Source organism: Mustela lutreola, chromosome 11 (genome assembly GCF_030435805.1).
Source record: "Mustela lutreola isolate mMusLut2 chromosome 11, mMusLut2.pri, whole genome shotgun sequence".
Lineage (NCBI taxonomy): Eukaryota > Metazoa > Chordata > Mammalia > Carnivora > Mustelidae > Mustela > Mustela lutreola.
Genome location: NC_081300.1, coordinates 7172621 through 7182009, shown reverse-complemented (window position 1 = coordinate 7182009; position 9389 = coordinate 7172621). Strand labels below are relative to the sequence as shown.

General features: G+C 38.8%; 1 non-coding gene across 1 annotated transcript; it reads left to right on the top strand.

Moving 5' to 3' along the window:
- Window positions 1-1198: 1198 nt before the first annotated feature.
- LOC131811936 (U6 spliceosomal RNA) lies at window positions 1199-1305 on the top strand. Its single transcript, XR_009346176.1, has one exon. It is a non-coding gene; the product is annotated as a U6 spliceosomal RNA (small nuclear RNA).
- The last annotated feature ends 8084 nt before the right edge of the window (window positions 1306-9389 follow it).

Below are 9389 nucleotides of genomic sequence, written 5' to 3'. Positions count from 1 at the left end.
CAATGGATACCTAATTACATATTCTGAATAAGATTATTAAAATCACCAACTTTTGTTAAAATGTTTTAGAATTACCAAGGGAGAAATAACATATGAAATGTTTTTTTTCTCTTAGCTTTTTTGAGATACAATTGGCTTAACACATTGTGTAAATTTAAGGCATATAACATGTTAATTTGATACACTTATGTATTGCAAAATGGTTTCCAACATAGGGTTAGCTAACAATTTCATCGTATCATACAGTTACCATTTCTTTTTTTGTGGTGGGAACAATTAAGATCTACTCTTTTGCCAACTTTCAAGTATAAACTACAGTTTTGTTAGTTATAGTCACCATGCTGTCTATTAGATCTCCTGCATGTACTGGTCTTATAAGTGGAAGTTTGACCAACCTCTCCCTGTTTCCCCTACCCCACAGCCTCTGGTAGCCACCTTTCTACTCTGTTTCTATGCATTTGGGTTTTTAGGTTCCACAGATAAGTGCTGCCATACAGCATTGGCCTTTTCATTTCTGACTTTTTCCCTTAGCGTAGTGCCCTCAAGGTACACCCGTGTTGTCACAAATGGCAGAGTTTTCTTCTTTTTTATGTTATATATGTCTTCTTTATCCATTCAACCTCTGGTGGAAACTTAGGTTACTTCCATATCTTTGCTATAGTAAATAATGTTGCGATGAACATGGGAATACAAGTCTCTCTCTGAGATCCTATTTTCATTTCCTTTGGATAAATACCCAGCAGTGGGATTGCTGGATCATTCACCAACAGTGAAGATGGGTTCAATATTTCTTTGTCGATTTTTTGTGGATGATCTATCCATTGCTGAAGTGGGCTATTGTAGTCCCCTAATATTTTCATGGTGTTGTCTGTTTCTCCTTCTAGATCTGATGCCATTTGCTTACCATAATTAGGTGCTGTGATGTTGGGAGCATATATGTTTATGATTGGTGATCTTGATGAATTGGTCCCTTTATGCTTGTATAGTGACCTTGTGTATCTCTTGTTGCTATATTTTGGCTTAAAGTCTACTTTGTTTGATGTAAGTATAGCTATCCCTACTTTATTTTGGCTTCTACTTGTGTGGAATATCTTTTCCCATGCCTTCACTGTGAACCTATATGGGTTCTTGAACTGAGGTGAATTCCTGTAGGCAGCATACAGTTAGGTTTTGTTTTTTTTTCAAAAATCATTCAGCCGTGCTCGCTTCGGCAGCACATATACTAAAATTGGAACGATACAGAGAAGATTAGCATGGCCCCTGCGCAAGGATGACACGCAAATTCGTGAAGCGTTCCATATTTTTTGGCAGCTGACTTATCCACAGAGACCTGGCAGGCCAGAAAGAGCTGGCATGATATTTTCAGAGCACTAAACGAGAAAAACATGCAGCCAAGAATACTATATCCAGCTAGGCTATCATTGAAAATAGAAGGAGAGATTAAAAGCTTCCAGGACAAACAACAACTGAAAGAATTTGCAAATACCAAACCAGCTCTACAGGAAATATTGAAAGGGGTCCTCTAAGCAAAGAGAGAGCCTACAAGTGGTAGATCAGAAAGGAACAGAGACCATATACAGTAACAGTCACCTTACAGGCAATACAATGGCACTAAATTCATATCTCTCAATAGTTACCCTGAATGTGAATGGGCTAAATGCCCCTGTCAAAAGACACAGGGTATCAGAATGGATAAAAAAACAAAACCCATCTATATGTTGCCTCCAAGAAACACATTTTAAGCCCGAAGACACCTCCAGATTTAAAGTGAGGGGGTGGAAAAGAATTTACCATGCTAATGGACATCAGAAGAAAGCAGGAGTGGCAATCCTTATATCAGATCAATTAGATTTTAAGCCAAAGACTGTAATAAGAGATGAGGAAGGACACTATATCATACTCAAAGGGTCTGTCCAACAAGAAGATTTAACAATTTTAAATATCTATGCCCCCAACGTGGGAGCAGCCAACTATATAAACCAATTAATAACAAAATCAAAGAAACACATAAACAACAATACAATAATAGTAGGGGACTTTAATATTCCCCTCACTGAAATGGACAGGTCATCCAAGCAAAAGATCAGCAAGGAAATAACGGCCTTAAATGACACACTGGACCAGATGGACATCACAGATATATTCAGAATATTTCATCCCAAAGCAACAGAATACACATTCTTCTCTAGTGCACATGGTACATTCTCCAGAATAGATCACATCCTCGGTCCTAAATCAGGACTCAACCGGTATCAAAAGATTGGGATCATTCCCTGCATATTTTCAGACCACAATGCTCTAAAGCTAGAACTCAACCACAAAAGGAAGTTTGGAAAGAACCCAAATACATGGAGACTAAACAGTATCCTTCTAAAGAATGAATGGGTCAACCGGGAAATTAAAGAAGAATTGAAAAAAATCATGGAAACAAATGATAATGAAAATACAACGGTTCAAAATCTGTGGGACACAACAAAGGCAGTCCTGAGAGGAAAATATATAGCGGTACAAGCCTTTCTCAAGAAACAAGAAAGGTCTCAGGTACACAACCTAACCCTACACCTAAAGGAGCTGGAGAAGGAACAAGAAAGAAACCCTAAGCCCAGCAGGAGAAGAGAAATCATAAAGATCAGAGCAGAAATCAATGAAATAGAAACCAAAAAAACAATAGAACAAATCAACGAAACTAGGAGCTGGTTCTTTGAAAGAATTAATAAAATTGATAAACCCCTGGCCCGACTTATCAAAAAGAAAAGAGAAAGGACCCAAATAAATAAAATAATGAATGAAAGAGGAGAGATCACAACTAACACCAAGGAAATACAAACTATTATAAGAACATACTATGAGCAACTCTACGGCAATAAATTTGACAATCTGGAAGAAATGGATGCATTCCTAGAAACATATAAACTACCACAACTGAACCATGAAGAAATAGAAAGCCTGAACAGACCCATAACCAGTAAGGAGATTGAAACAGTCATTAAAAATCTCCAAACAAACAAAAGCCCAGGGCCAGACGGCTTCCCGGGGGAATTCTACCAAACATTTAAAGAAGAACTAATTCCTATTCTCCTGAAACTGTTCCAAAAAATAGAAATGGAAGGAAAACTTCCAAACTCATTTTATGAGGCCAGCATCACCTTGATCCCAAAACCAGACAAGGATCCCACCAAAAAAGAGAGCTATAGACCGATATCCTTGATGAACACAGATGCGAAAATACTCAACAAAATACTAGCCAATAGGATTCAACAGTACATTAAAAAGATTATTCACCACGACCAAGTGGGATTTATTCCAGGGCTGCAAGGTTGGTTCAACATCCGCAAATCAGTCAATGTGATACAACACATCAATAAAAGTAAGAACAAGAACCATATGATACTCTCAATAGATGCTGAAAAAGCATTTGACAAAGTACAACATCCCTTCCTGATCAAAACTCTTCAAAGTGTAGGGATAGAGGGCACATACCTCAATATCATCAAAGCCATCTATGAAAAACCCACCGCAAATATCATTCTCAATGGAGAAAAACTGAAAGCTTTTCCGCTAAGGTCAGGAACACGGCAGGGATGTCCATTATCACCACTGCTATTCAACATCGTACTAGAGGTCCTAGCCTCAGCAATCAGACAACAAAAGGAAATTAAAGGCATCCAAATCGGCAAAGAAGAAGTCAAATTATCACTCTTCGCAGATGATATGATACTATATGTGGAAAACCCAAAAGACTCCACTCCAAAACTGCTAGAACTTATACAGGAATTCAGTAAAGTGTCAGGATATAAAATCAATGCACAGAAATCAGTTGCATTTCTCTACACCAACAGCAAGACAGAAGAAAGAGATATTAAGGAGTCAATCCCATTTACAATTGCATCCAAAACCATAAGATACCTAGGAATAAACCTAACCAAAGAGACACAGAATCTATACTCAGAAAACTATAAAGTACTCATGAAAGAAATTGAGGAAGACACAAAGAAATGGAAAAATGTTCCATGCTCCTGGATTGGAAGAATAAATATTGTGAAAATGTCTATGCTACCTAAAGCAATCTACACATTTAATGCAATTCCTATCAAAGTACCATCCATCTTTTTCAAAGAAATGGAACAAATAATTCTAAAATTTATATGGAACCAGAAAAGACCTCGAATAGCCAAAGGGATATTGAAAAAGAAAGCCAACGTTGGTGGCATCACAATTCCGGACTTCAAGCTCTATTACAAAGCTGTCATCATCAAGACAGCATGGTACTGGCACAAAAACAGACACATAGATCAATGGAACAGAATAGAGAGCCCAGAAATAGACCCTCAACTCTATGGTCAACTAATCTTCGACAAAGCAGGAAAGAATGTCCAATGGAAAAAAGACAGCCTTTTCAATAAATGGTGCTGGGAAAATTGGACAGCCACATGCAGAAAAATGAAATTGGACCATTTCCTTACACCACACACAAAAATAGACTCAAAATGGATGAAGGACCTCAATGTACGAAAGGAATCCATCAAAATCCTTGAGGAGAACACGGGCAGCAACCTCTTCGACCTCTGCCGCAGCAACATCTTCCTAGGAACAACGCAAAAGGCAAGGGAAGCAAGGGAAAAAATGAACTACTGGGATTTCATCAAGATCAAAAGCTTTTGCACAGCAAAGGAAACAGTTAACAAAATCAAAAGACAACTGACAGAATGGGAGAAGATATTTGCAAACGACATATCAGATAAAGGACTAGTGTCCAGAATCTATAAAGAACTTAGCAAACTCAACACCCAAAGAACAAATAATCCAATCAAGAAATGGGCAGAAGACATGAACAGACATTTCTGCAAAGAAGACATCCAGATGGCCAACAGACACATGAAAAAGTGCTCCATATCACTTGGCATCAGGGAAATACAAATCAAAACCACAATGAGATATCACCTCACACCAGTCAGAATGGCTAAAATCAACAAGTCAGGAAATGACAGATGCTGGCGAGGATGCGGAGAAAGGGGAACCCTCCTACACTGTTGGTGGGAATGCAAGCTGGTGCAGCCACTCTGGAAAACAGCATGGAGGTTCCTCAAAATGTTGAAAATAGAACTGCCCTATGACCCAGCAATTGCACTATTGGGTATTTACCCTAAAGATACAAATGTAGTGATCCAAAGGGACACATGCACCCGAATGTTTATAGCAGCAATGTCCACAATAGCCAAACTATGGAAAGAACCTAGATGTCCATCAACAGATGAATGGATCAAGAAGATGTGGTATATATACACAATGGAATACTATGCAGCCATCAAAAGAAATGAAATCTTGCCATTTGCAACAACATGGATGGAACTAGAGCGTATCATGCTTAGCGAAATAAGTCAAGCAGAGAAAGACAACTATCATATGATCTCCCTGATATGAGGAAGTGGTGATGCAACATGGAGGCTTAAGTGGGTAGAAGAATAAATGAAACAAGATGGGATTGGGAGGGAGACAAACCATAAGTGACTCTTAATCTCACAAAACAAACTGAGGGTTGCCGGGGGGAGGGGGTTGGGGAGAAGAGGGTGGGATTATGGACATTGGGGAGGGTATGTGATTTGGTGAGTGCTGTGAAGTGTGTAAACCTGGTGATTCACAGACCTGGGGATAAAAATATATGTATATAAAAAATATATGTTTATAAAAAAAAAAAAAAATCATTCAGCCATTCTGTGCCTTTTGACTGGAGAATCCAATCCATTTACATTTAGGCTGACTAGTGATATGTGAGGACTTACTAATGACTAATGCCATCTTATTGTTTTCTGGCTATTTTATAGTTCCTTGTTCCTTTCTTTCTATCTTAAAGTTTGGTTTGTGAATTAATGATTATATATAGTAGTTTCCTTTGATTCCCTTCTCTTTATCTCTTTTGGATATACCGTAGATTTTGGTTTTCTAATTTCCATGAAGATTACATAAAATATTTAGTAGCTATAATAGCCTATTTTATGATGATAACTTTACTTCAGTTGCATACAACTCTACCCTTTTACTCTGTTCCTTTTGTATTTTTGATGTTATAATTCAGCTTTTTATTTGTTTATTTGTTTAGTTTTAAAGATTTTATTTATTTATTTGACACAAAGAGATCACAAGTAGGCAGTGTAGGGGGGAAGCAGGCTCCCTGCTGAGCAGAGAGCGGATGTGGGGCTAGATCCCAGGACCCTGAGATAATGACCCAAGCTGAAAACAGAGGCTTAACCCTCTCAGCCACCCAGATGCCCCTTCCGCTCTTTTTATATTGTGTTCATCAACAAATTATTGTGTCTACAGTTATTTTTAATACTCTTGTCCTTTAACCTTTATAAAAGTTTAACTAGAGTTAAATGGTAAATATTCTGCCATATTGTAGTAGTAGAGTTTTATGAATTTGACTCTATACTTACCTTTATCAGTGTGTTGTATATAGTCATATGTTTTCATTTTACTATTTAGCATCCTTTCATTTCAGCTTGAAAAACACCTTTCAGCTTTTTTTTTTAAGGCTGGTCTTGTGGTGAACCCCCTCAGCTTTTGTGTCTCTGGGAACCTTTTAATCTTTCCTTCATTCTTGGTTTGCAGTTTTGTTTTGTTTTGTTTTTCAGCACTTTGAATGTATTATCCCACTTTCTCCTGGTTTCTGGTGGAAGTTGCTGAAAGCCTCATGGGGGTTTTCATGTAAGTTACAAGCTTTTTTTCTCATGCTGCTTTTTTCTCCCTTTGTCTGACATTTGAAAGTTTTATGGTAATATGTCTTAAAGAGGATCTCAAGTTGATTTTCTTTGGTGACTTTTGAGCTTCATGAATTTAGATATGCATTTCTCCCCAGCTTGGGGAAGTTCATAGTCGTTCTTTCTTTTTTCTTTTTTTTTTTTTTAAGATTTATTTTTATTTACTTGAGAGAAAGAGTTGGGGGGAGGCAGGGACAGAGGTGGGAGGAGAGTATCTCAAGCAGACTCCCCACCAAGCATGGAGCCCAGTGCAAGTCTCAATCCCAGGATCCTGAGATCATGACCTGAGCCAAAATCAAGGGTTGGCCACTTACCCTAACCATCTGAGCCACCCAGGTGCCCTGCCATTATTTCTTTAAATAATCTCTCTGACCCGTCTCTTTCTCTTCTCCCTTGGGGATTCAGGTAACTCACAGTGTTTCTTCTGGTTGTGTGCCATAGATCATGTAAGTTTCCTTCACCTCTTTTCATTCTTTTTCCTTTTTGTTCTGTGACTGGATAATTTCTAAGTTCCTGTCTTCAATCTCACAGATTCTTTCTTCTGCTGAAGTGAGCCTGCTGTTATTACTCTTTATTACAGTTTTCATTTTGTTCATTGTATTCTTCTCCAGAATTTGTGTTTGGTTCTTTTTGTGTGTTTGTTTTCTGTCTCTTTGTTAAACTTCTCATTTTGTTTGTATACTGGTTTTTCTGATTTCATTGGATGGTCTTTCTGTGTCTTAGCTCATAGAGTTTCCTTAAAAAAAGCTATTTTGAGTTCTTGTGTGGGTAAATTACAAATCTCTGTAGTTTTGGGTTAAGTTACTGAGATTGTTTTGATCCTTTTATGAGATTGTGATAGCATATTTCCTTGTTTGTTTTTGTTGTTGTTGTTGTTTTGTTTTTTAATGTTCCCTGAAGTTTTGCATTACTCTCTTTGCATTTGAAGTAGCAATCGCCTTCTCCAGTCTTTACTGTGTTCTGGAGAGAGTTCCATCCACCCGCCCTGCTGGAAATTCTAAAGCTATCTCAGACTTTCTGTGGGTAAACCTACTCCATCTTCGTGCTCCCTCTTGTGGCAGAATGCTTAAGTGTGTATGTCTTCTCAGTCTTGTAACACCGCGGGCTGAGTGCTGACAACCACTCTCTGTTTTCCCAAAGGGGCACTAATCTCAGATTTGTGGTCTCTCCCTGGCCTGCAGATTTGGATGGCTTTCTGTACTTGCTCGCTAGCCCTCTGTCAAAGCCTGTGTGGGCGAGGCATATGGAGAAGGGGAGGTGTCCCTGTGCCAGACTGGGGGGTGTCATCAGTGACATGTTCCCAGGGACTCATGGGTGCGTTTCTTACTGCAACCTGTGATGCAGATAGTAGGCTCTGTCCTTCTAATGTCCTCTGAGAGTCTGGCCTGCCCTTCTCCCTGTTTCTTCCCAGCTCCTCATGGTTCCAGTCTTTTGATGTGGTGAGAGAGATGAGGATTTCGACAGCATCTCACGTAGCTGGGGAAGCTGGGTGCTCACTCACACCATCTCCTTTTCACAACGAGAGAAATCAGGTGGAGAAAGATTCTTGCCTCTAATCTGTGCTGCCTTCAGGGATGGGGGTGACATGGTAAAGGTCAAACTGCTCCCCTTAGACCCCCTCAGTGTGTCCAAACTCCTATTTTTTTTTGCTCCAAGGGGGTGCTGGAACTTCTCTTTTAGAAACCTGAACCTCCAAAAAGAGTTTCTCACACAGGGGTGATTCTAAGTCTGTATTCTCCAGGGGTCCCTGGACCATAGCCAAGAGGGCCTGGAGATAGCACATCAGCCACTGCAGGGTCCACGGCCAAACTGAGCTCTGTCTACCTGTTTCCAGGCACATGGGTTGGTGAGATTCATCCCGGGGTCTTATGTGTATGGTTCTGGATTCTCCAGATCCCTCAAATACATCTTTTTGTCCAAGGACAGATGCCAAATTTTTGGGTTTTGGTGCTGACATGACTCTCTGAAGTGTTAATGAAGCTTAAACATCCATCCAGTGAAGTTATCAACAATGTAGCAAAGAGAATTTAGGTATATTAATTTCACAGGTACAGGCATAAAAATTAGAATTTCAGGATTTTCAGAAAAGGTAATTTAACAGAATATTTGAAACTCTATAAGTATGCATTGTTCTCTGAAAAGTAGTGACTGCCTGACAAATGTAGATTTTTATTATTACTGACATTTTGAGAAAACATCTGCACTGAAGATCCTGCAATTGTGAAAAATGTCATAAGCTTTTCATGTACCCAGTTTTTTTTCGTCACAAGGTATTATCAGATTTTCTGCTTAGACACTGTTTTTGGTTGACATAGGCTAAAATCAACCTTGGATATAAGCACACTGAAAAAGTGACAGGTTGTATTGAAACTTCTCTTTGAAAATACCTATTTACACTGGGATACAATAACATTCTAGCTGTGGTGAGAGAGGAGACACAAGTGATTATAACATCTCAAAAATGTTTTGGCCATTTTGTTTGTACAAAACAAACAAATTTCTTTTATTTGAAAAGGAATGGACCATCATAAAAAGAAAAAAATTAACGGAATGCAGTTGAGAGTTAGTAAGTTCCCTCTAGGAAGTACAAATAGGAAGAATCACTTTGTAATGCCAGGTAGCTCTTCTGTCGAA